At 45.4% G+C, this 26244-nt stretch overlaps 1 protein-coding gene and 1 long non-coding RNA gene across 9 annotated transcripts in view; one reads left to right on the forward strand and one right to left on the reverse strand.

Moving 5' to 3' along the window:
• The window catches only part of Kirrel3 (kirre like nephrin family adhesion molecule 3), a 539739-nt gene that overhangs the window by 7998 nt on the left and 505497 nt on the right, over nt 1-26244 (forward strand).
• LOC102555390 (uncharacterized) lies at nt 20193-22315 on the reverse strand. Its single transcript, XR_015628251.1, has 2 exons — nt 22126-22315; nt 20193-20781 (listed from the first exon to the last, which is right to left on the reverse strand). It is a non-coding gene; the product is annotated as an uncharacterized LOC102555390 (long non-coding RNA).

Raw genomic sequence — 26244 nt, forward strand, 5'->3', positions numbered from 1 at the left:
CCAAGAAGACACAAACTGTAGGCTTTGAAGAAAACAGATTAATACCTTAGGTGACTCTATTCAGATGTCAGAAATGCTTCACAAATCTCCCATGCCAAGGAACCTTCCATTCAGGAGTAGAGAATATATGTCCTCGGATTTACCTATGTCTTCTGTGGTCTATTCTCTCCAGGAACCAATGGCAGATGGTAGGAAGTTCAGTGGGGGGACAAAACCCCCAAATGTCCTACAAGAAGTACCCAGTGTCATTTCCAAAGCTGTATATATCTGAATGTCTTGTGTGAGGCTGGCCTGTTGAGCAAGCCTCTATTGTGTTTTCAGAAAAGAATTCAGGTCACTAGGAATGTAGGAAGCCAACTGGTAAGAAAGGAGATGAGAGTGGTCCAGGACCCTATCTCTTAGCAACAATTGGGTTGTTTTGGATAGGTCTTCTAGTAGGTAGATCATGCATTCTAGATCTCTTTGGGACCTAGCAAATTCTTTTGGCCACTGTTGATGATAATATTAGTAACAATAGCTCTGTTTGCATAATGGCAGCTAGGATAATTAGCATCTATGCAAATCTTCAGAAATACGGTGCGCAATTTGGACAAACAGTACCTCATGTTATCATAACAGCAATGGAAGCAGGTCAGATGCTGTCAGACTCCCTAGAAAGGTGATGTCTGATCAAAGTTCTTCCCAGTCTTGTTTTGTGTGTGTTGGCGCTTCTCGGAGAAGCTGGTAGCTTCAGGCTGCTTCAGATCATCAACATAAACAATGCATGAGAAGATCAGATGCAGGGATGGACGGAAAACCTTGTTCTCATCCCTCCTCACCCCCCACCCCCCAGCCACACCACCACCACCACACCTCTCAGAACTGTAGAAGGAATCCAGGGTCTCACTATGAAAATGCTCTCCTACTAAACTACATCCCCTGGGTGTTCGTGTAATTCGTGGTAATCATCCGTGTCCAAGCATAAAAAGGGGATTTTAGCTGTTCCTTATAAAGATCAAGAAGCTCAGTCCCAGAGTTGACCTTCAGAAGGTAACCCAGCCTTGTAGTCTTGTTTCCTTATGATCCCAGACTCTCACACATTTCTGACGTTTGCCTTTACCCCAAAGGCTCAAGATTTCCAGGCCACCGGGCCCTGGGAAGTGGCAGGACTGAATGTAATCAAGAAGTTACTTCTGTAACTCTTCCCCCTCCCCACAATTTCCACCTTTAGATATCTGTACATCAAGGAGGTGAGAGATGTTTTCATAATCAGATGGTTAAAATATCCTACCTTTTATCATGCTAGTGTCTAGCATGCTGTTGGGTACCAACAGCCTATGAATAAATGCAAAACTATCAGATGAAATATAAAGTCTAATGAAAAGGCCAAGGAAATGAGAACTTGTGATGTCAGTGCACATAAAGATGTTGAGGTAGCCAAGCTAGAGTCCCAGGGATGCTTAAAGTTTATTTAAGTTATTTCTCCAAGGAAGACCTCGGATGCTCACAAGTCACCAGGGATGCTGCCAAGAGAAACATCCCCTGGCAAGTCACTCACTTCCTGGGCTTCAGCAAGAAACCGTTGTGCCCTTCTGTTCTCCAATGCATGTCAGTGCCCATTTCTGTCAGTCACCTGCAAATGTCACAGGTGACTTCGCTCTGGTGCAGTGTGACAGTCCACCTGTCACCCTTGGCAATGCTGGGAGCTATGACAGCTTCGGTGTCACACTGGGGCTTAGTTGACTCTCTGGGTAAGCAAGCATTCAGGGGACAGAAAGTTAAGTATGCATCCAAGTGCTGTACAAGAAGACTCTCATCCTCTGTTGCCTAGCTGCCCTGACAACTAAGGAGAAAACACCCCTTAATCCTCCAGTGGCTCTGTTCCCTATATTGTGGGACTTGCAGTTTCTATGCCTACGTTGGAAATGCTGGGGTGCACTCCATGTTCGCGTTGCATTGCAGCTCTTTGAGAAACTGGCATCTGGAGCCATTTTCTTACACAGGGTGCTGAGCCTTTAAGAGAGTCAACTGCGGAGGTGGGAGTTAGCGAAAATGTTTGGGGAATCAAACACACGCCGAAGATTGCAGTCCCGAAGTCAGCCTGATGGTGGCAGCAGCCGCGCTTGCAAAGCCAGGAGTGAGCCCAGAGTAAGCTGCAGAGGGATGGACGCCAAGTGGTTTAAGGAACAGCAGGGCGGCCTGAAGCTGGGCCCTCCCGCCACCCCACCCCACCCCGAAGGGGTGCGGATGAGGAAGTAGCCACAGTTTTCCCTCCCAGTGAGAGGCTGGGCTCTGCTTTCCGGAGCCCACCGGGTAGTGAAAGTAGAATGTTCAGAGGAATTCCTACACAGAGAGGCTAGAGCTAGGTGGGTTCAGTTAATAATGATCAAAGGGGCTTGGAAGAGCTGCACAAAGGGGAGCGAGCAATTTCAGTTCGCAAGCATTTTTCTGCAGTGAGGGCTTCTCCTGAACGCATTGACTCTCAGTTCTCCTCAAGAGGGGACTAGCAACCGAAACTCCGCCTTCCCTGAGCCAGCAGGCTCTCTGTCAGTCCCTTACCCTCTAGCCCTCTCCAAGATGCCAACTGCTTCACAGCCAACCAGTGTTGGTGTGCGCTGTTTTCATGCTGCAAGGGAGTTTCTTATCCCTGGCGTCCCGTTCAGGCTGTTGAGGTGAATGCTGTTTTCATCTCTGGTACTTCTACTAACCTCCAATGTGTCAGCTTGCCCCCTCAGAGTTATGAGATGTACCAGAGCATCCTTCCCTACCCCCGAGTTATTCCATGTATCACTGATTGAAGCTATGAGGATGGGATGAAGGGAGGATAAGGCCATTGTCCAGAGTATGCCACAATCTTGCCTGATCTGCACGACCCAAGTGGCTGGTAGGACCGGCCGCTGATGGTGCCTGAAGTCATTGGATGCCATGCGACCATTCTGTTGATTTACGTTGTTAGTGGAATTTTTCATGAGGTTCGCCTAAACCCAAGCTGCATTCCTCCCTTGACTCACCATGGTAGCCCATTGCTTCTTTTACTTCAATGAGGCAAGCTGATCCCTGCTCAATGCTTCTTTATAGCTGCTCTTCCCAGGGATAGGAGGTGGCAGAATTAGAGAGAAGATGTTTAGTCTTCAGTAAAGAAGGAGATAAAGTGATGAGTGGAAGAGACTATTGGAGCACTTTATGTCAAAACTGAAAGGTTTTCACATAAAAAAAAATCCCAAAGAACATAGACCGGGCTACTCCTAGTGTATAGTTTTAGAACCTAATGACAATATTAGGCACCCCTCCCAGCTTAAGATTTGCTGTAAGGACAAGACACGTGACCTTGGCCTTGCTGTCTTCCTGGTCCCCTAGTTTGATCACCTACCATTCTTTTCACAAGCAAGGTTCCTATTAGTGCATTGAGTCCTCACCCTGAAAGTGGACTGGGAAGGGAGGAGCAGTCGAAACATCGGGCAGCCCAGTAATGCCCTTGGGATGCTGCTGTCCGGTATTTGTATATTCCCCAAAGTCGGTGACTACTAAATCAACTGGACCAACAGTGGCAGGGTGTCCTTGAGGTCCAGGGATCTGGTCCTTTGTTGAGCCTTACGTACATTCTCTGACTTAGCCCCATAAGATAGAGGGAAGCAGGGATAGCTAAACCCATTTGCTAATGAGAAGAACAGAGGCTTTGCGTGAAGATCACACAACTGGCAATGTCAGGATAGAAGACCCCAGAGCCCTTTCTTCCAGGCTGTTGAGAAGACTATCAGTCACGATGGTGCTTTGGCAGCTGTGTGAGTGTCTATGAGCCAAGCAGCCTGGCGTGGCCTGGGATTCTCCTCTGTAAGGTCTACACTGGATGGGGAGAGCTGAGAACATGGAAGGAAACCTCTTCCCTGGGACAAAGGGCTGAAGACAAATGTGAGCATCTTTCCAAGTGGCTCAGTGTCACTCTGTCTCTCCTCCAGCCAGCTCCAGCTTAGCTTAACATTTACAAAACCGAATGATCATTTCTTAACAAGAATCCATCACACCCAACTCCCCTCTAGCTCCCCTACAAGAGATTTTTTTTTTTAAATTAAGCCTCATTTGGCTCAGGGGGAAGTTAGGTTCCTGTTTGCTGTGTGCTTTGAGAATGGCACAACTCTACACAAAAAGGCATTTCAGGACACCAAAACCCTCCTCCCCACCGCTCCCTCTCTCTCTCATCAAGCCTGGAATAGTAAAAATGCCAGGAGACTACATGGTTCTGAAATGATTAATAATGGTCGTTAAGAAGAAGTGAAAAGGAGTCTTGGAACACAGGCAGGCCTGAATGTCGTTCAGCTTACGATTCTCCTCGCTCTGGCTTCGGCAGTCAGCTTACCTGGTGTTAGAAATCTCTCTGGAAGGTGGCACGTATCCGCCTAGGCCATGCTTAAAATCATAATATTGGCTTAAGATAGACACTGACGATAAACTAGTGAAACACGAAAGTTCCTTGAAAGTTTAAAAGCACCTCTAAGATAGAATCAGAGGAAGAATGCATGGCAGATAGACATTGACCTGGAAGATATCGAATTCCATCTTTTTATCCTGCGGCCTGAACCCTTCCCTGGGCCACCCAGATGATATCGGTGCTGTATGGTTGTCAGCCAATGGTTGCCTGGGCTCTGAACCCACACAAGAGCTCCCTTTCCAGGCTTGGGCATTCCTTTGTGTTTTTCTCTTCACCAAACCAGGGCAGAAAAAAAAATCAGGGATAGATATTCATGCGTTATAGGCAATAATAATAATAATAATAATAATAATAATAATAATAATAATAATATTTAGAGTTAGCCAGAATCAAATACCATTCAGACGTCTTTATTGCTCTTCTCTCTAGGTCTCCTGCTAAAATAATACAGAAGCCTACATTTCTTTCCCAACTTCAGAAGACGTTCTAAGGTCAATAACCAAATTCATGCCAAGGGAAATGTTTAAAAGTTTTCTACTGTTACTTATTTAGGTTTTAGTTAGATTATCCTTTTCTCTTCTGTCATTGATTTTTTTTGAACTGATGTGAAATCTATTAAGTTTGCTCACTCATAATTACAGAGAAAAAAAGGATCTGGGGGTGTGGTCCCATATCCCTCTATTTGTAGATACAAAATGAATGTCTGTGCCTTTAGCTAGAAACTCTTTGATATGTCAGGGGAGGATTCCAGCCTTCTTGGGGGCTCCCAAACTCCCTATTCAGTGCTTTTCAACATGTAGTCTACAGGTCAGCTGACTCACCAATAGCAGCATCTAGTAGGTAGAAGAAAGAGTTCTCAGGACTCAAACCTTCTAAATAGGAGACAAGAGACTCTTAGGTTTAGCCCAGCAGGCTCTACCTTAACAGGATCCCCTCCACACACACACACACACACACACACACACACACACACACATACACACACACACACACACACACACACACACACACAGCTGATCTGGAGGAATTTGACAGTGCTTCTCTACGCTCTGAGTCTGGTTTCTATGTCTGCTTCCCTCACTGGCTCTTGTGTGAATGCTGCTGACACTGAGCCCACAGAGGTTTGAGAGATGCTTCTAACCAGAGGATTTAAGGTGACTCAAGGGAGCTACTGCTAATGGTTTTCATATTACATTACCCTTGGGTGATTTGTCACTGCAGCGGATGGAACCAAGAATCACACTGAGTCCTGAGCCTAGGAAACCCAAGCTCACTGTGAGATCAAGCACACAGGACTGGGGACATGGCACTTATGCCTGGCTGTCATTAGCATCACTGCCTCCCTCGCAGCCTAGAAGAAATGAAGAGCCAATCTCCTCAATATGACTTTGAGCCCTGTCCCACCTCCATAGAACCAGGGAAGCTGTGTAGTGATCTATGTCGACAGGGAAGAGTGCAGCTAGGCTAGGGCATAGATTTTCTTCACCTGCATTTTAGAATGTTTATCTTAAACTCAGCACTGTACGCTAGAGATGCGGAGGTCCATAAAGGAAGAGTTTTCGCTTTGTATCATGAAGAGATACAGAATGTCTATCATAATGCACCACGAGAGTTCTCATTCTACATTTTAGAAAAAAAAACCCTTCAAGGTCAATACCACCATAGACATTGATATTCATTTCATTGTGAACTGGGATCTGCTAGCTGCTTATTGTCATTTTATTTTTCAATTCATAAAAAAAAAATAGATGTTCTCATCACTAGGCCTCTGGGCCTCTTTCTTCAATCCAAATCACTAAAGGGGAACCACATGTCTGAGTTGCTGAATCTGGCGGCCACTGGGAGCGTGAGGGGAGCCCGTGGTGCTCAAAGGCACTCTTATCCCACAACAGTGTGGATTTTGACTGCCTCACAAAGACCCCGGTATTCAAGTCATAGTTTCCAGGGCATTGCCATAGGGAGGTAGTGGGACATTTAAGAGTGGTGCAGCAGAGACTTTGGGGGCTTTTGGGATATGTCCTTGAGAGAGATCACAGGATGCTGGCCCTTCTCTGCTTTCTTTGACTTCCTGGTGAGGAGGTGAGTGGCTGGCCTCTACTGCCTGTGCCCCATCGTGATGTGCTGCCTTGCCTGTCTTGGACAGAACTCCACCCCCAAACCTGTAGCCTGAAATCTTTTCCCTTTATAAGTTGATTATCTCAGGTATTTGTCACAGTGACCGAAAGCTGAGGATACTATTTCAGGGTGGCTGGGGACAGACAGGGGGAAAGAGAAGAGGCAGGTGGACAGGAGAAAAGGTAAGCAGGCACATGTGGGAGACAGTTTGGCCTCCGGATCGTAAGACTACAGTGTGTGTGCATCGTGCGTGCATGCATACATGCATGCGTGCGTATGAGTGTGTGTGTGTGTGTGTGTGTGTGTGTGTGTGTTTTAAGTCACAATATTCCTTCTTCTGATCGAGAAAGGAACCATGAGGTGCTCCTTATACTTGAAGAAGTTTGGAAAGATCCGTAGCTAAAGTTTTGAACTCCTAGAGTTTATCAAAATTAACCTGGGATTACTTAATTCCCCTTCCCAACTCTCTCACACCTCTCCAGTGCAGCCATTGAAACTACCAAAGCTCTGTTGCTACCGTGTTTTTCCCTCTGGAATGCCCCTCCCCCAGGGAACTCTCATCTCCTGTAAGCACAAGAGAGTGCCTTCCACCCTCCTATAACGCACCTTGGAACTCTCTCTCGGGGATCTCTTCACAGTATATCTAAGTGGCTTATTTCTTGCCTGATTCCTTTCCAGATCCCTCAGCAGGTCAGGCCAATCCTCTGGGTTTTAGAAGTCTATACCTTTATTGGACTAAGATGCAAAGTAGGCATTCAGCCAATATTTCCTGGGCTGGAAAAGAATCTCGTAGATCACATGCCCATAGCTATAGATAACGCCTATCTTCTGCGTCATGTGTCCCGTACCAGTCCATGGCAGTGCCTTGACTGAGACTGTGCCCTAAATTCACCGTGCCTGGAGTATCATGGACACCAAGTGCTCCCTGGGCATGGCTGATAATCATTTAATTCCCTCTTGCATTCATACATTATATATAATCTCTAGAACGCAGTAACACTGATTGGGTCCTTTGTCCCTAAATTAACTTTCGTTCTTGCTTTAAAAGAGAAGGAAAATAAACCTAAGTTATTCTGTGGCCTCTCTGAGGCTGCACAAAGTAATAAATGTGACAATTCCCATGGAAACCGAGGGGCTCCAAATTGGAGCCCTCTGTATGGCTTCTCCAGCCCGCTTCCTCCAGGTCTCCTCTCTGGGTCCCTACTCATAGGATGGTATACTTAAATGTGTTTGGGAAATGAGGAACCTTGGAGCACTTCCGCTGTGATCACATAGAGGGGGTGGGCTGAGTATCCACTAAGCTAGACATAGAATTCCATCAAGATTCTGGCTAACGCTGTTCATTGTTGATTTTTCACAGGGCACAAGGGTCTCTGCACATGGTAGACTGTGGAGAGCCACTCTTGATCACAACTGTATGTTGTGAATGAGACGAAAAGACAGAGAATAGTGTAGTCCATTGCATGAACAATGAATACCGACATCAGCCAAGAAGTACCAGGAAGCTCCTCTCACGGCAGACTTTCAGTGGGCGTCCGACCTCACTCTCTGTCATATAGTTTCTATGTGTGTCTGTCGACTGTTGGAAAACTTCCTGAGGCTCTAAGGCTCCCAGTTTAAAAACTTCATTCAACAAGCATGAAACCCTGGCCCTACACCGATGGCCAGGAGGCCACTGGCTTCACCTAGTACAAGACCTTGGGCCTCATCATCCTATGTAAATAGGACCAAGGCTCGCTCCCCTTTTGCCTGTCACAAATAGTTCTTCTGGCACTGAGAATAATACTTCGGTGCTGGTGACTTGACATGCTGTGAAGGGCTTTCAGCACAGGTGAGGTGCTTGGTACTCTCTGGTTCCATGTTTCCAGATGTGTCAAGGTAGAGCTGAAGTTCAACATCCACTTGCTTGGAATATTTAGTCTCCTCTGAGGGTAGATGGTGTGTGGATTTCAAGGGAAGCAAGGCCTTCAGGAAAAGATGAGGTGGTTTGTCAAAGCCAACTTCTTAATGATCTAAAGGCATCCATTGTCTATAAAGAATTATATTGTTTCCTGTGCTTCTGAAACGATACCAATATCTCGTAATCTCCAGGGGAAGTGAGAAAAAGTTACTCCCGATGCTTGCTGAAATCCCCACTTGCTCGAGAAAAGGAACCCCAACTGAGAAAAGCTGTACAGGAATGGGTTTGGTTTCCTTTCGTTCCCTGCTGTAATAAGTCTTTGAGAAGTTACTGGCTTTAAATGAGACATGACAGTCTGACATTTCGGGAGGTGAGCAGTCTAGAAAGGGTCTTGTGGCACTAGAGTCTGGGTGTTGACAAGCCTTTTCCTTTCTGGGTGTTGCAGAGACAAAGTAAATCCAATTTCCTGCCTTTTCTAGCACACTATCTGCATCCCCTGGCCCACATCTCTCCATCACCCCAACTTCCAGCTTGTGTTTCACATCATGCTGATCACTTCTGCCTGCCATACCTGTGCTTCTCCCTTATAAGGAACTTTAACATTTGTATCAGGCCCAACAGGTTTCATATAATCATGGTCATTTTCTCTTCTAGAGCTTTAACTGAATGATGTCCGTCACAATCTATTTTGTCACATAAGGCAAACTATTTAGGGATCGGAGACAGACATCTTTAGGGTCCATTCTTCTGTCCCCTACCAAGACTAAAGTCACAAAGCTGGATGGGCTCACCCACTCTGGATAAGCATCTTGACCATGTGAGAACTCTGCCTCGGTCTCCCTCTCTGTAAGTTAGAGAGAAAGACGTCCCCCCTCTGCCATTTACATCTCTAAATAAAGTAGCTGTGGATTATTAAATAAAGGTTGCTGAGTACGAAATGGTTATGATACTATGAATTGACATAAATTACGCCCGCGTGATTCAATGGAGCCACTGCTATCGTCGAGTTCCGTAGGGGAGAGATTAGGGCGCATCTATTAGATTCTGTAGTTAAATCGCACTAAATGGTTCTTAATAGCAATTGACTTTGCCTTCATTAGCATAGAGCAAGAGAACTCCCCCTTTAAAACACCATATACCCGGGGCCTCCTCCTGTCTTCAGAGTAATTGAAACGAAATGGAGATCCAGGACCAACAACAGCGTGAGAGATAGGGAGAAATGCTTGCTGTGGTTTTCTGCACTGGATCTGTTGCAGTTCGGAAGAGCTTTGCTGCCTGCGTTTGGCTTTTTCTCCCCTGGCTTGTGTTTGAGTGTCTGGCCTTTGAATGGGAATCTGGTGCAAGGAAGTGGGGAAATTGGACAGACAGGAAGGCCGAGAACTGGAGGACCCATTTGTTTGTCTGTCTTTACACTTGATAGAGCAGGGCAGGGTACCAGGCATATCCCAGGACCATCTTGCTCTTTGAATTCAGTCAATGTCCTTTCCAGGGGTTATGAAGTCTGTCTTTCATTAGAGAATATTCCCATCCAGATGATCAACAGGTGCAATAAGACTTGTGGGGAGGTTTGGGAGCATGGAATCCCTTCATTGGGACCTTGCAGGTCAGTTCATTGTGCCCTGTCAAGGGCTAGAGGGATCCAGCTCTGGCTAAAGCCAGATCCCAGACCTCCTAGAGTCAGAATAAATTTACCTTCAACCTTCCAACTCTTCCCGAAGAGCCAGGTAGAGAAACAATCAGTACCTCATGATAATGTCTTTAAATAGGGTTATAAAGGGTTCAGCCCTCAAAGAACCTGTGTCCAGGAAGGATTGTATTGCCACTAAACTGTCCCAGGTGGGAGCATCAAGACCAACTCCAGGCCTTGGGGCTTGGGGAATTAAGGAGAGGGACAATATATAATCCCATTATGCACAGCTTCCCCTATTTATTTCTTCATATGGATGAATTTGTATATATTTGCATTTTGTTCTATCTGATAATATGCATAGAATTCAAATTGAAATGACTTGAATAGATTTGAATATTAATGAGGCGTTTAAAGGCTGCCATCCCTGGCAGAATCCCCAACAAGGGAATGTGCCAGGCAGAAGCTCAGATCTGTCCTCCAGCACTGCCACCAGAAGCCTGCAGGTACAGGCTGGAAGACACCCTGAGGACAGACCGCCTCTAGGGTGGAGCTGGAGGGCGCTCCAACTCCCCATGCCTGGACTCTTGCTGCACTGAAGGGGCCATTGAGGAAAAGGCCCGGGAGCTTGTGAGGCTTGAAGCCTTAGACATTCAGACACAGGTTAAACAGCACAGTAAAAGGCAAGCTATTTTCCAAACATGCTTCACCATTCTTCCCTCAGGAAGTCCATGGTAGGGGACAGGTCTTCTTCAGACAGCCGTTCTTCAGTTCCCCTAAAGGTGCTGGACCCCCTTCTGCCTACATCCAGACCACACATGATCCTTCTTTGTTACCTTTCAATCTAAAAACAGCCATTATACTTCATGCCCCTAGTGGGTCTGAAGACCACCGAGACCTCCTAGGAAGTTAGTCCATGTCTGTGGTCTGTCATAGCAACATGTCAGCACTATTCAGTAGCCTGCTTTAGTCAGGGGATAAACCTTAAGAATAAAAGGAGTGAATGGCTTGTAAAACTAAAGCCATCACTATGAGTCAACTGACCATTTTCTTTCTTCTTTGTTTAAAAAATCTATGGGTAATAGGTCATCCCAAGATGTGGACCTGTGGTACAAAGCTTCAAACATTAAAGTCAGCATCAAGAATTTTAGGCCAAATATATATATTGTATTAGAGCCCCTTTCTTCTCCCATACCCAGCCATTTCTCTATCATGACACCCATTTCTCTAACCATTTTCATTATCCTTCTTTGACCAAGTAGTATTCTTCTACTTCCCAACTTGGAACAGTATCACATCCAATCCCCCTCATTCACCAAGTCACCTATGACCACGGTCACTCTTCACTACTTGAGTCTTCCTAGAACACAAGTGTCAACCTGTCTTAGGAAGTTCACATACTACCCTTTGCCTTCCAGGCAGAGCCCCCATGCAGGGAACCTCAGATCACACCTTCATCCCACATGAAAGACGTTCCAGTTCTAGCACCGCCTACTTCCAACATCCCTGCCTCCTTTTTTGCTCTCTAAATTCCATCCACCCCAAAGAAAAACAAATAATAATTTGTTGTTCCATGGAAGGACTGTGTGCGGTCTTTGTTTATGCTATTCCTTCAGCCTAAAATAGCTTTTGCTCATCATTTGTTGAAGTATTGCTTACACATCAAGGCTCCACTTAGATGTCACTTCTTTCATGAAGCTGCCTTCTGATTCCTGCTCAGCCATTTTGTTCTTTCCTCTCCCTGGATGTACTGTGCCTATTCTCCTGCATCATGTGTTCAGTCCCATCCAGCTTGTTGTCTTGATGCCTCTCCAACTCAACTGAGAGCCCTACAAGGAGAGATACTGTTTCAACATTGATCGTATCACCACATCATCTCTGACAGTGCTCAACACCATTGTAGGAGTGAATAACAGAGAAGCAGAATGTTCCAGCATTGCATATGGCTTCTCTGGTTCTCCACAGTATCTCTTCTATGCAGCTTTCACCCCCTGGAACAGTTACTCTCTGTCGTGATAAAATGCCCGGCTAAAGCAATTTAAGGAAGAAAGGGTTTAATTTGGTTCACAGTTCAAAGATACAGTCCATGATAGTGGGGAAGTCATAGATAGCATCAGGATCTGCAGGTAGCTGGTCATATCATCTCTACAGTCAGAAGGAAGCCATGTTGAACACTGCTGCTCAATCCTCTAGTCCCTTGGTAATACTCAGTTTAATATTGGAGTATTATGGAATGGTGACTAATGTTTAAAGTAGTTCTTGCCACCTCGACAAACCTATTCTAGAGAAAAAAAAAATCTCTTGCAAACATACCCAAAGCTATGCTCCCATGATGATTCTACATCCTGTCAAGTTGGCAATCAAGATCAACCATTCTACCCCCTGCAGCACTTGACTCCTTGAAAACAGACCACCCTCACTAAACACTAGCCAGCCTCTCAGACACTTCCTTATTTCGTTGAGAATATCCTCAACTCCACTTTGTAGTTGAAGAAAGTAGAATCTCATTGAGGTGAATTTATTTGCCCCACATTTAAATGATAGAGTAAAAATTAAGGGGTAAGCCTTCTGTCTCCAGTGGAGATGTCCCCAGCCCCCAGGGCTCTTCTGAGTCAGCCCAGCAACAAATAGAAACTCACCTTCCCCAGACACTGAGTCAGGCTTCAGTGCTCCCAGAGAATGAATTTCCCGTGAATCAATCCTGGATGCAGTTATTACTTTATAGGGATGTTGTAAGTTGATAAGGGAGCTGTTATATGCTAATAGCTATTGTAATGTTGTTCTTAAGGCCTATTACTTGTGCTGGTTTGTATTTTAATGTGTGCAAAGGTGATTACAACTTTAATATGAATGTTAAACAGATTAGCTGATTTATATGAAAAATAAATAAATAAATGGAAACTCATACTCTCATCTCTATTCATGCCTCTCTCCCTTTCTTTCTTCCCACCTCTGTCCGAAGGCTGATGTGGTCTGTGGGACACTGACAATGGGACAGAAGGAGAGTGTTTTCTGGGTGATAAATAATGGCTATAGACAGGTCTTTTGTAACTGGAAAATTCAGACTTTGTGTTCTTAATAGCTGCTTGTCTGAGAGGTTTAATTTTTTTTTTGGCTTTTTACAGGATTTAAGGACTGCAGTTTTGTTTGAGCACTGTGCAGTCTTCCCCACCCTGCCATCATGAAATTGTGTTTCCCACTGCCGGTAATCTGTTGATTGCTCAGAATCCAGAAACACAGGACATAGCCTAAGAAACAAGTGAACAACCCAAGATAGGCAAGCTGTAAGAAATGATGCGTGGACTTACTTCTGTGGGGGCAGATAGTCGGGGTGGTGGCAAGAAAGCTTGAGGCGAAGCTCCAAGGCTGAACTGAAGGTAGCTAAGCGGGTGGTCAAGGATTGAGATGTGGGAGCATTGAAGGAGCGTGTGGGGTAACACGTGCTGGAGTCTGGAAGCAGGAGAGCATGCAGCCTATTGAAGAGGCAAGGAGTTTGGCATGTCCCTGCTAAGTGACCTGAAGGTCATTGGCAGCACCGGAATTTAATACATTGTGCTTCCTGGGAAAGTAGTAATGTCCAGGAAGCCTTGCAAGGTCACTAGCAGGCTTCTCTGTAGAGGGTCATTGCTGCAAAGGACCAAGAGGGAAAAAAAAAGATGAATATAGGTTGTTTGCAGAGATTCCATAGGTAATGACAGAAGGATCCTAACTAGCAGAGCTTTAAACTGACATTTGAAATCAGGAAGGAGAAAAACACGCCCACCTTACAGGAAAAGATATGACACACACACAGAGGAGGAAGAAGTATATGTGACCTTCCAAGAAAGCGTTGGAGAAGGCGATCAGAAGCCATTCTGAAAGAACAGCATGATTTATTGCCTACCCCTGGTGAATAATAATAAATTAATGTAGTATGAAAGTCTAATGCTGCAGAATGTCAGCTGCAGTTACCTGGACCTGATGTCTGAGTTGGTAGGAGGCACTTCTGAGTGGGCCACGGCGTTGGCAAAGATGTTGCCCACACACACACCAGAGCAGCGTAATCCTGGTTCAGAAATCCCACGGGATGGTATGCATCACAGGGAGAAGTTAAGTGAACATGCTCGAGAGAGAGCACATGTACATGTACACGCACACGTGCACTCACACGCACACACACAAACACACACACAAACACTCATACACACGTATGCACACATGCACACACGCACAAGCAGGAATGGATGTGGAATTGAAGTGATTTCTCCCACTGATTATGTCTTAGACTGGTTGTGGTGCTTTTTGTTAATCCAAAACATCAACTGGCCCCAGGAGCCAGTTACAGCAGGGAGGTCCTTGGCTCTTTGGATGTGTGCTGGAAGGCTCATCCCGTTAACACGGAATTCCTGACATATTTTTTAATTACCTGACAGGCAGCCTGATAGCTCAGAAAGTTGTGTGTGTGTTGGGGCTGGGGAGGAGATCAATGGAAGGCTCTGCTACTCTAGGCTTAAGTCTAACTCTTTTTCACTTTTTCAACAAATATTTATCAAACATTCAATATGTGCCAGGCGTTGTGCCAACAAGGAGTAAACCTCTCCACAGACTTGACAGGCATTTAATGGACACTTGAGAGATGTGCATTGAAAGAATATAGGGATAAATGAATACATTTACAGAGACCCTTAGAAAACACATAATACTTCCAGGAATTTGTGACAAAACACAAGACACTGGGTGTGGTAAGCAACCTGTCCTAAGTTTGGGACTACCACTGATGTCTACAGAAAAGGAAAAAGCAAACTACCAAAGTGGGGGGTGGGGTGATGTGAGGAAAAAATGCTCTAACAACATGACAAGTTCCAAAAGTAAAGCCTGTTTAGATGGTACCACATAAATGACTCTGGTATAGAAGGTAAGAGTGCGGCCTCTGGAGAAACCAACATGGCTGCACAGACTCTCAGAAGCTCAGGTGTGAAGGCCACAAGCACAAAGGGTGAAAGGCAAGCACCTAGCAACGGATGAGGACAAAAGAGGAGCAGATGACTGTGACAATGGTGCTCAGTGGCATGAAGAGCCGGAAATGAGGTGAGGCTAGAAGAAAGAAAAGGGGGGGGGGAGAGAGAGAGAGAGAGAGGAAGAGAGAGAGAGAGAGAGAGAGAGAGAGAGAGAGAGAGAGAAAGAGAGAGAGAGAGAGAGAGAGAGGAGGAGGAGGAGGAGGAGGATCATGGGAAGTGAAGAAATGGAAAGTTTTAGGGTTCAAGGAAGAATTGGAAAAAAAGGGAGGGGGCAGATTTCCCTCAGTGCAAACCAGTGCAGAGAGAGACACATCATCTCCGTTGCTACTGTTTTCTTTTCTTTATTGTTTGGTTGTTTTGTTGTTTTGTTTTGTTTCCTACAAATGCTTTTCATAGTTAAATGAGAATAAGCTTGGCACACTCACACATATTACACACACACACACACACATACACACGCACACACACACATGCGTGCACTCTGATAACAACAACAATAACTGTTTTTTAACTTAAAACGTGTTTTCAATTAAAACGACAAATCTGAGGACTAGACCCGATGAAGTGAACTCCCTGGATCTTGAAACAATTTGAAGACATGGTCTTAGAACTAATGGGATCTGAAAAAAATGCTGTGATGTTTTCTTTGAGGTAAAAGTAACTAAAGTTGGGCACAGCGGCACACACCTTAAATCCAGCACATGGGAGGCAGAGGCAGGAGGATCCCTGTGAGGTAGAGGCCAGCCTGGTCTACAAAGTGAGTTCCAGGAAAGCCAGGGAGGTTACACGGAGAAACCCTGACTGGAAAATGGACAGGCAGGCAGGCAGGCAGGCAGGCAGGCAGACAGACAGACAGACAGACAGACAGACAGACAGACAGACAGACAAAAGAAACTAAAGGGCAGTAGACAAGAACACCGCTCCAGAAGAGGGCTCTGTAAGAGAAGCCTTCAATGGTTTGTAGCTACCCAGAAAATTATCTGTGAGCACTGGAAGGTACCATTGACTCAGGAGGAATTAACACCGTCTTATAAAAGGAAAAAAAAACACATACCATTAGAATTTCATAATCTACCTTCTCTTTGTGATATTGCACTGCTCTCAAATTTGATGAACACATCTTCTGTCAAGTGTATTTCAGAGTCCTAATGGAGGGTGGCTGGAGTCGTTCTGTTGAAATCTTAATAGCAGCCAGCAGTGTGACGTAGTTACACCCTGTTTGACTTTCTCTGTAGCAGGTAGTGCATTCATACTGGAGATGCTTGAAGCCTGTGGTGCCCTCTGCTCATGTGCTCACAGCTGGAGGAGCAGTGGCCCCCTCTGAGAGTGACATCTTAGACAGTCAATTACAAATGAGGAGAACCTGGGAATTATGTCCCGTGAGGAAACACGGAAGAATTGGAGATTCATTCAGCAGTAAAGACAAGGCATAAGCCTCCTCCCCCAGGTTTTGAAGAACCACTTGGGGTATTTGTTTACACTGAAGATTCTAGGGATGTTGGTTCCTATGACTACGAAGGGCCTGAGTCGATAATTACAGGAGGAACCAAGGACATTGTACTGGAAAAAAATGTCCCGGGGATTCTCATAACAATGGTCCAAGAACTGGGTACTCAGAAACACTTGTTCAGAAGATAGCTGAATAATTGTCTAGCCATCTAAACCTTGATTTCCCCATGTAGCATCCATAAGTCCCAAACTTGATCATTTGCTGCTAGAGGATGGGAATTCTACATCTTATTTCTGTATCCTTTCATTCCAAATGTGCTGTGTGTGCGCGTGTGTGTGCGCGCGCGCGCTATACACAGTGTGTGGCCAGTGAAAGGCAGTCTGGTGAAAGGACAAGAAGGTCAGAGAAGGAAGTCGGCAGGAACAAAGGCTTCCTAAAGATGCTGCGGGCCGCCTTGTTAGGCAGCCACTCTGCCATGCATGCCATCCGTCTTCTTGGGGAGATTGAATAATCAGGTGGAGGAGATGGCAGGAAGGAGCTCGATTTCTGGAAGAGAGGTTCAGGGAAGGTGACCTTCAGGACATGACGCATTCTTAAAACTCAGTCGAAGACATACAAATTTATTGAAAAGTTCTCCAGCTTCAGCCCAGAGGTAATAGAGCCAGAGAGACATGGAAGGGTAATGGAGATAAGTGAGTGCTACGGAAGAGGACACGGGACAAATGTCAGAACATAGAGAGATGATCCTGTAGGAGGAAGCACGTCAGACAGAGCTGCTTAGGTTTTACTGAAGTGTGTCACATTGTCATTTCATCCAGCCCCACACATGCATCAAGTACCCACCTTACACAGGCAGGAAGTAGATATGACTTTCCTGCCCCCCAGAAGTTCATAAGTCTCATGCTTCGTACCACAGAAAGGGTCATTATCTGCCACATGTATCACTATATCCCTAATGCCTTGAATGCAGCCCAGTGCACATCAGGACTTTCCATAAATGTATGAGCTAGCAAGGGGACAACAGGGAGAAATGAGCTGAGGCCCTCCTTGCTAGATACTACAGTACAAACTTTGGATATTTGTTACTTTTAATTCCTCTAAACTCTGAAAGAGTATCAGTATTCTTATTTCCAGATGTTTAAACAGAAATCCTTTTGGATCATTAGCCTAAAGTCACTCATAAATGGCAAAAGCCAAGGTTGTTTTGTTTTTGTTTTGTCTTTTTGTTTGTTTGTTTGTTTTTTAACCTTCATTATCTACCTCTTAAGTCCACACCATTTCTAGGATTAGGGTCTAACCCATTAGGTCTGCTTTGTGCAGGGAGTTAAACAGCAGCCTGTATCCTTCATCAAAACGCTGTTGCTGATTGTGGCCACCCAATGACTAGTCTCTGCTGACCCTCACACTCTGACTATCCACCAGGAAGGTCATGTCCCCTGGAAATCTCTGGATAACCCTATATAGCTCTGTCTAACTGAATGATGGCACCTGAGGTTAGGTCAATGTTTGCTTGGTCAGTTTGAACACGGCAGTGGGAGACAGATACTCTCAGTTATGCTGAAGCCCTCACAAGACCCCTCCCCCGTGAAAATGAGCCAAGCTGCATGCCGTAGGACACTCGGCCCACTCCTCAGCAGTCTGTGACTAAGATGCAGATTGACCCCAGCATTCAATTTCTATCCTCCTTATTTATTCGTTTTCCAAACTTAAATCTGACAGCGGAATACATTATAAGTTATATGCTCAATTGTTCTCCACTCTCTCTGGGTCGAGCAACGCCTTTAGTTAGACAAATACAATTCCCACTGACTTTGGCCAGCACCCTGCTTTAGTGGAAGGGCAAGCAGAACTTAAGGCTATCAACACAACCAGAGCAGAGTATTGCTCCTTCTTGTTCCATCAGCTTTTATGAGGATGCTGGGGGAAAATGAAAAGGATGCTGTATTCTTAAGTCCTCGTAGCTGTCTGTAGCTCTGGACCACAACATTGCTCCTGGTAAGAAGAGGATAAAACATACAACAGGGAGAGAAGGCGTGTGTGCCTACGGTGTGAATGCACTCAGGTGGGTGAGCACTATGTCAACCAGGGAACTTAATGGCAAGCAACAAAAGCTATCTGGCTGATATCAATGCAAATGAATAGTGTGCAGACCACAGAGTTCCCAGAAGAGCTGAGGGACCAGGCTCTGGTGTGGTTTAATGGTATCCCAAACAATGATCAGGACCGTTCCTGCCAGCTGACTCAGGCGTTGGTCTCATCTCAGCCACCAGTACTTCTAGTAGCGATACTCTGTCTAGCTTCTCCTCTTCTTAGCATTGCACACTGGACGGATGTGTCTGGGAAGCAGGGAATATTAACAGGAAGTTTTCAGCTTCTACGTAAAGTAAAAAGAAGCTTGCATCACACCAAGACTAAGAGACTGCAGGGTTTCTCCCAAATGTCAGAAGAATTACTACTGTTGAACAGTGAAGAGAAATAAAGACCATCTGCCCTAGCACACGGGAGGACTCAGTGTCTGTAAGGGACCTTGGTTCAGATAGGACACATGTCTTCCCTGTGCCAGACTTTTTGCACAATCTCCAGATCTGGGGAGGAGGGGCTTATTTTATTATACCTGGGATATTTTTAAGTGAAAAAAGAAAATGTGCCAAGGCATCACCTGCACCAGCTCAGGTAGAGTTCTCAACTTCCCAGATGAGAGAAGCCAGAGGAATTTCTGTGTCACTTTTGTGCTGCTTCTGCAGCAGAGGCTGCGATCACGAGCTGGAAGAAGGGCTGTGGAATTACGTCCCCATTAATCTGTCTGTCTCGGACTGATTGAGTCTCTGGCTTCTCTCTGACCTCACTGAGTTCAGTTGCTGGCCAAGCTGTCTGTAGCAGGTACTCAGCCCAAATCACCTACAGGCAGGCATGTTTGGAAATTCCTTGCAATCAAAGCATTAGAATCTCTAGAAACAAAAGATGAGGGCCTGGGAGATACTTCAGCTGCTGCCCCAGAACCTATGTAAAATTGTCCAGGTTGGTGGTAGGTGTTTATAACTTCACTGCTGGAAAGGTGGACACAGGTGGATTCATGAGGCTTTCTGTCTATCTAAATTAACCAGCTTGGAAACTGCTAGGCCACCGAAAGACTCTGTTTTAAATATATAACCAAATAGGTAGACAACATCCAAACAATGGCATTCAAGAATGTCCTCTGGCCTACACACACACACACACACACACACACACACACACATACACACACACACACACAAATACACATGCTGCACACACAATTTATTAATTAAAGACACCGAGAACACTCATGGTGTACTTTGCTCAGCCTGGTTAGTCATGCTAATAGGTAACAAATGCCTGCTCTGGTTCTTCCTTATGGCAACGTGATCTTACTTTTTTGTTGGAAACCTCAGTAAGAAGAAGACTCAGTGATACCAAAGGTCAAATGGCAGTCAAGGGAAAAAAGACCCAGAAGAGAACATAAAACCCTGCCTAGCTTCTGTCAGCTTCTACGTGTCTCATTTTCACACCTAATGGTTATCGCTTGAAATTTTTTCAAGCAATTTGTAGTGATGGAGATCTTTCAGATAGGGTATTTCGAGGTTACGGCTAGGAAAACCGGGGCGCCGGATGCTGCCTCAGTGAGCTTCCCTCATTCAAGAGTCAGCCACGGATCGTAATGATTTTCCACAAACGGATTAACCTTCAAAACATTGCACTTCCTAATGTTTATTCAGTTTTGCTTCTGGAATTTATCTCACTAGGAATGCAAATAATTCTTTTTTCCATTCACAAATAGTCAAAAACCACCTAAGTAAAAATCTGCTTTTTAAAGGAAGATGACAATCAGGAGCCACTGAGGGAGACAGGTGCCATACCCTATGTGGTGTAGGTAACAAGGGAAATTAAAAGTGATCCTCAGTTAATGTGTCGAATCCCACATGCAGTGGGGGCCTGTGGCAGCAGAGAGCTGACCTCACTGGACTGGAAGCAGTGTGGGGGACTTCAGCAAGAACACCGTGCATTTCTGACTGTGGTTTCCTCAGCCAATGGACCACACCAAAGCCTCACCTGCAGAGTTCCTACAGCTCCTCGGTTGCCATTCTGGAACCCAGAAAGCATTGTTTGCATAGCAGCAGTGCTCGATAAGTAAGCTGGGCCCCTTTGTCACTTCATGTAATTATATCTAACCAGGGATGGGGCCAGAATAATTCTCCATTTTTCATTTTACAAGTCAGAGAAAGCAGTCCAGTTCCACTGTCAGTGAACTTGGTGGCAATCCAGTAACTGAATGGGCAAAGAGAAAAAAGAAAATCAAACTTTTCTGTAGCTTGATACCTAAGGAAAATCTCATTTATTTAGAGGACAACATGTTTGCACTACTCTAGGGACATTTCTAGACTCTGGGGTAGAGAGGGCTGACCATTCCTTAAGGAAAGAAGGAAGGATAAAGATTTTTACTACTGGTTACTTTTTGTTAAGTTGTATTCCAAATCTATGGCTTAATACTAGATGATAGAGTGGTATTCAGTAACCTAAGACTTACCTGGGGATAATCATCAAATTACTCTCCAATAAGGAATGCAGGAGATAGCAAAACTCAGAAAATCCTCCACGACCCTCAGTCACATTAAGAGGCATAAACAGGGTGTGAGCACGGGAAGCGGAGTATCTGGAGTTACCTTGCTAACCGTTGCTGAAAATCTTGGAAGAGGGAAATTTTCCCTAAAGGACATAGATGGTGTCAGGAAGACTGCATTCCTCACTTGCACCTGTAGGTGGCAGGGCCAACTTAGAGCAGCTTGGCTGTTCTGTGCCTGGTGTGGGGTGGTTGTGGGGTGGTGTTGAGGGTAGGGTAAACGATTAATTCTACCAAGCTTGTATTGTGTTATCTTAACCCAGGTGAAATCTCTCATTTACCACGTCATCTTATTGACTTTTGTGGGTCTCCCCGCCATACGGGGTTTCCTGGAACTGCCTGCCTGATGGTGCACAGGTCAGACCCAGCACTTTGTGATGGAAGAGAAGGCGGGGTAGAGAAGAACAAACACTGGCAGGTTCTAAACTACCTGCTACCTCCCGGCTACACCAGAACCTGGGAAGCATCCATCTCTTGCTCGGAAGTGCCACAAAAGTGAGCTGGCGGGCCTAGTGTCTCCCTGGTTATGCTCCATAGATGGGCCTGCTATCGACAGTGGCGCAAGGAGCATCGCGACATCACTTTATCTCATGGAGTCACTTTTAAAACCACTCACAGATCTTTATTCCCTGACTTCTATGTCCTCCAGCATGCGCCCTGTGGATGTTTCTTTTTCTTCTGTTGCTAGGAACCCATTAGGGGGCGCGGGGGGGGGGGGCTGTTACTCTCCCCAGCCCTGTGACTCCTCCCTCTCTCTCCCTCCCCTGGAGTTCCTCTGCCGGACTACATTTACCTCTATGTTACCTGTACCTACCACAGCCGCAGACTTGCCCAAACATTCTCCCCACCGAAAGCCCCCTTCCACGGAAGAGCAACAGCCTTATCAATCGGGTAGCCACAGAAGATATTTGGTACATTTTATGGGTAATGAAGGGAATGAACAAACCCAAACTCCTCACCTCCTATTCCCCACACTTCGCTATTGTTGTTACCGTTTTTGTTGTTGTTGTTGTTGTCGTTGTCGTCGTTATCGTTCTTGTTCTTGTTCTTGTTCTTGCTCTCGGTTCTCGGTTCTCGGTTCTCCTCGTTCTCGTTCTCGTTCTCGTTCTCGTTCTCGTTCTCGTTCTCGTTCTCGTTTTCTTCACTGAAAGTGCCTGGGAGAGCTAGGTGGTGGTGGCACATGTCTTTGATCCCGGCATTCTGAGGCAAAGGTAGGCAGATCTCTGTGAGTTCGAGGCCAACCTGGTCTACCCATAAACTTACAGGACAGCCAGGGCAGCTTGGAGAAAGCTTGTCTCAAAAAAAAAAAAAAAAACCTGCCAAAAAACAAAATAAAAAGTGACTTGCTTCTGTGATCTGCTCAAGGCTAAAGAAGGGTTTCAGACTCTAAAGGGATTGACAGAAATATCTGAAAGGGTTTGTCAGATAAGGGAATCAAATCTGAGAAATAGAGTCTTTTTCCCAGTATCTATCACTCAGCAATCATGATGTCAGGCTAGGGTTGGGAACCTCCATCTTCTGTCTCACGCCTACTTCCATTGTAACATCCTTACTGTGTGTATGTGTGTGTGTGCGTGCGTGTGTGTGTGTGCGTGCGTGTGTGTGTGTGTGTATTTACATCCACGCGTGTGCATGTGCGTGTGCCCGAACGTGTGTGCGCTCAAGCAGTCCCTAGTTTGTAGCCTCCCCTGAGAGCCCACTCTAGGAATACATGACATAAGGGGGGCAGTGTAATTGATGGGCTAAATAAACCTAGACAGCCATGCCTTCATCTGAGAGTCGCTTTCTTCGGGAGGGGCTTTACGAGTTTGATGGGGTGCTTATAAACAGCCATGATTTGAATAGTTTCCCCAGCATGCTGTTAACATTTATATGCACCCCGTTTCATCTGTAATCTGCTTTTACAAGGCGCTGGTGAGCCTTTGATGGCAGCAGCGAATGACCCGGGCGCCTTCCTCCCACATGTTCAAACTGGGAAGAAAATTTGGGAGAATCGAAGGTTCTCATCTCTGTAAACAACCCGAACCCATCGACCGAAATTGCCCATCTCCATCCAGACACATGAACTTCTCCTTCTTCTGCTCCTTCCCGCTCTCTCCCTTTCGTGTTTGCCATTACCCTGCTCCGGTTATTGCCCACATCTGGAGTATGGCAGCTGTCCTGTAATGTGCAAGCTGCGGTATGTAATTTGGAGAACTCGAATACAAATATCTGTTAATTAAAAAAAATACAGAAGCGTGTTTGTCAGCTTGTAATTATGTAAAGAGGAGCACAAACTCCCAAACTAATTTAAAAAACGAAAATAACTTTACCAGCAGCTTTACAAAAGATTCCACGGCTCTAGATGTGGCCACTAACTTTCTTCAGAGTATGCGAAGTCCTTGCAGATGCCTAGGAAGTGTCTTTGGGGGTAATGGGCTGGGTTAGGAGCGTAAGTAGGAAAATGAGACTGGGGCGGCAGGTTTGTGACCTGATTCTCTTATATACCTTCTTAACCTAGGAGTGCCATAGGACTTTCCCAGCCAAAGCACTGTTGACACGGCTGGATAATTTCATGAAAAGTGGGGGAGAGGTGGCCTACGTGGTCTCTTCCATTACTTGTCACTAGTACCCTCTCCCTCCTTAGTTATGACACACAAAAATGCCTCAAGGGGCTAAGTCACCTCCAGAGGAGAACCCCTGTCATTTTTATTTGCTGTGAAATATGCATGGGTGTAAGTAGACATTTTCTCATTCCGAGTTCATAACCCTAGCTCTGGGTACTGGCTTTTTTCCCCCCTGTTTGTCTCCTCATCGTCCACACGGATGTGACAAGTCCCAGGATGACGTTTCACAGGGCTCCCATGAAGATCAAAAGAGATGTGGAGGATTTTTCAAGCTCAGAAAAGGACGTTTGGAAGGCGCAGTTTTGTTATGGTTATTGTTGCAAGATGGCCCCTGACGTGCAAGGCCGCTCTGGTTCCTGGAAGGCAGCCTGGCAACTTTGACCTTGGAAGCACAGTCCTCTCTAACTCCCTGGACAAGCGGGCAGAACTACCTTTGCACATGGCCAAAGAGCACAGTGCAAAGGCACGCTGCAGAGGGAAAGCTAAGGCAGAGGAAATATGCTACAGACACAAAAGACAAGGCTGGATGAGGGGCTCAGCCTTCCCTCCAGGAACATGGGGTCTCCAAGCTACTCTGCTACTGTTCACTTCTATAAAATCCAGGCTCACATTTCAGAACTTCTTTTCTAGCCTTTTTTACTGCATCCAAATTTCACATTCTATCCAAAAATACAAATTATTACTATTATTTATTTTTATTACTTATAAATAAAAAAGTTTAGGGGCTAAACAGATGGCTGATCAGTTAGGAGCACTGACTGCACTTCATGAGGGCCTGGATTTGGTTCCCAGCTCCACATGGTGGCTTACAACCATCTGGAACTCCAGTTCTAGGAGATCTCCATGCCCTCTTCTGGCTTCTTTGGGTACCAGGTACACCTGTGGAAACATATCTATAGGCAGGCAAGACACCTATGTGTATAAAACTAATACAATAAAATAGTATTTTTATGAAAAAGTAAAGAAGTTAGTTGTCTGGGAAGGCAGGTGATGGAGAAGATAACTTCCCAATAATCTTTTAGCTCTAGAATTCTGAGGTTTCAAGACAGACTCTGTCCCTAACTAATTAGATTTTGATGCTCATCATTCATTACTAATCACAGCTATCACTTCCTGAAGACTCTTCTATCCAGAACATAAGTTGATCACTTCCTGTGGGTTATCTCAATCTTCCCCCACAGTTCTCTAACATATGTATGAACCCATTTTACCGATGAGAAAGCTGAGGCACACATAGCTATGTAACCTGCCTCAGAGCAAATCGGACAGCATGTCAGAAAGACAGAAAAAGGGAAAGATTTGAGGTTTGTCTCTAGACTCAGATGTTCCAGAGCCAGGGAGAGCAGCCCCATGGCACCAGTGTGTCCTAAAGCCTTTGGGTTGCTATTAAGGAGAGACAGAGCTCACCTATTAGGTGAACCCTTGGGTCTGACCCCTGCTCCACAGGAACTCAGCCTCAAGTGTGAAGCCAAGAGGTTTATGACAATTTGGGAGATTCCCACAGTGTGGACAATAAAAAATAAAGACAGGCAGGCGAAGCTGACGGCTGAGTGTTGCACATACAATCAATACACCCAAGATAACAATTTCTGCAGAAGAGCGACTCGCTTACTCTCAGGTCCCCAGGAGACACACACCGCTCTGACAGTCACAGAAATCCTGACTTGATATGGATCTTTCGTCTCCAGCCTGCTTCCCAGTCTTTTCATTTTATATTATTAAATATTAAACCCTGGGAACAGGTTCATTTGGCTGTTACCATGCTGTCAGTCAGATTACCCTTGTCTAAGCACTTCAAGTGGCGTGGGCTTCACTTGCTTCCCTTGGCAACCAGTGCAAGCTCCAAATCCTACTGTAGGATGAAACAAGGTCCTACCAGAGTAGAGTGGGCCAGGACTCCTAAATCCCCTTTTCAGGTCCTGGCATTGGCTCTGCGATTATGTCCCTCCAAGTCAAATTGTTTCCTTTGAAAGCAAACAGGCTAGTCATGCTATTAAGATTATCCCTACGTCAAATTTAAGGTCTATTGCAATGGTTTTGAAAATTCTCAAATTCTGAAAGGTGAGCCCTATCCACTCAAGACTAGTGTGCGAATTTCATACACTATACATCTCGGCTCCTGACTTGATACCCAGAATCCACCCAATTCTTCCTCCCTTCCCCCTATCATTTGCCGTTTCTCTGGAATTGCTCATTATTTCCTAATATTGAATATCCAGAGAGAAAAAAAAAACATAATTAGACCAGCATGATACATGGGGAAATAATGTATTCTGAAGTCAAAAGGAAATAAGATCATTGAGCCTGCTGATGCTTTGATGGCCCAGGGCTTGGTCCTCTCCAATAGCAAAGATAACGGAAACTTGGGGAGACCGGAAGGAAGCATAATTGTAGCGATGCATCCAGCAGTGGATGACTTCAGTGCTTTTATTTCAAAATGGTTCTAAGTCTCAGCACTCCAGGACCCCACGGTGAAAGACAAGGAATGACCGAGTATTAGAATCC

This window comes from Rattus norvegicus, chromosome 8 (genome assembly GCF_021556685.1).
Source record: "Rattus norvegicus strain SHRSP/BbbUtx chromosome 8, alternate assembly SHRSP_T2T, whole genome shotgun sequence".
Lineage (NCBI taxonomy): Eukaryota > Metazoa > Chordata > Mammalia > Rodentia > Muridae > Rattus > Rattus norvegicus.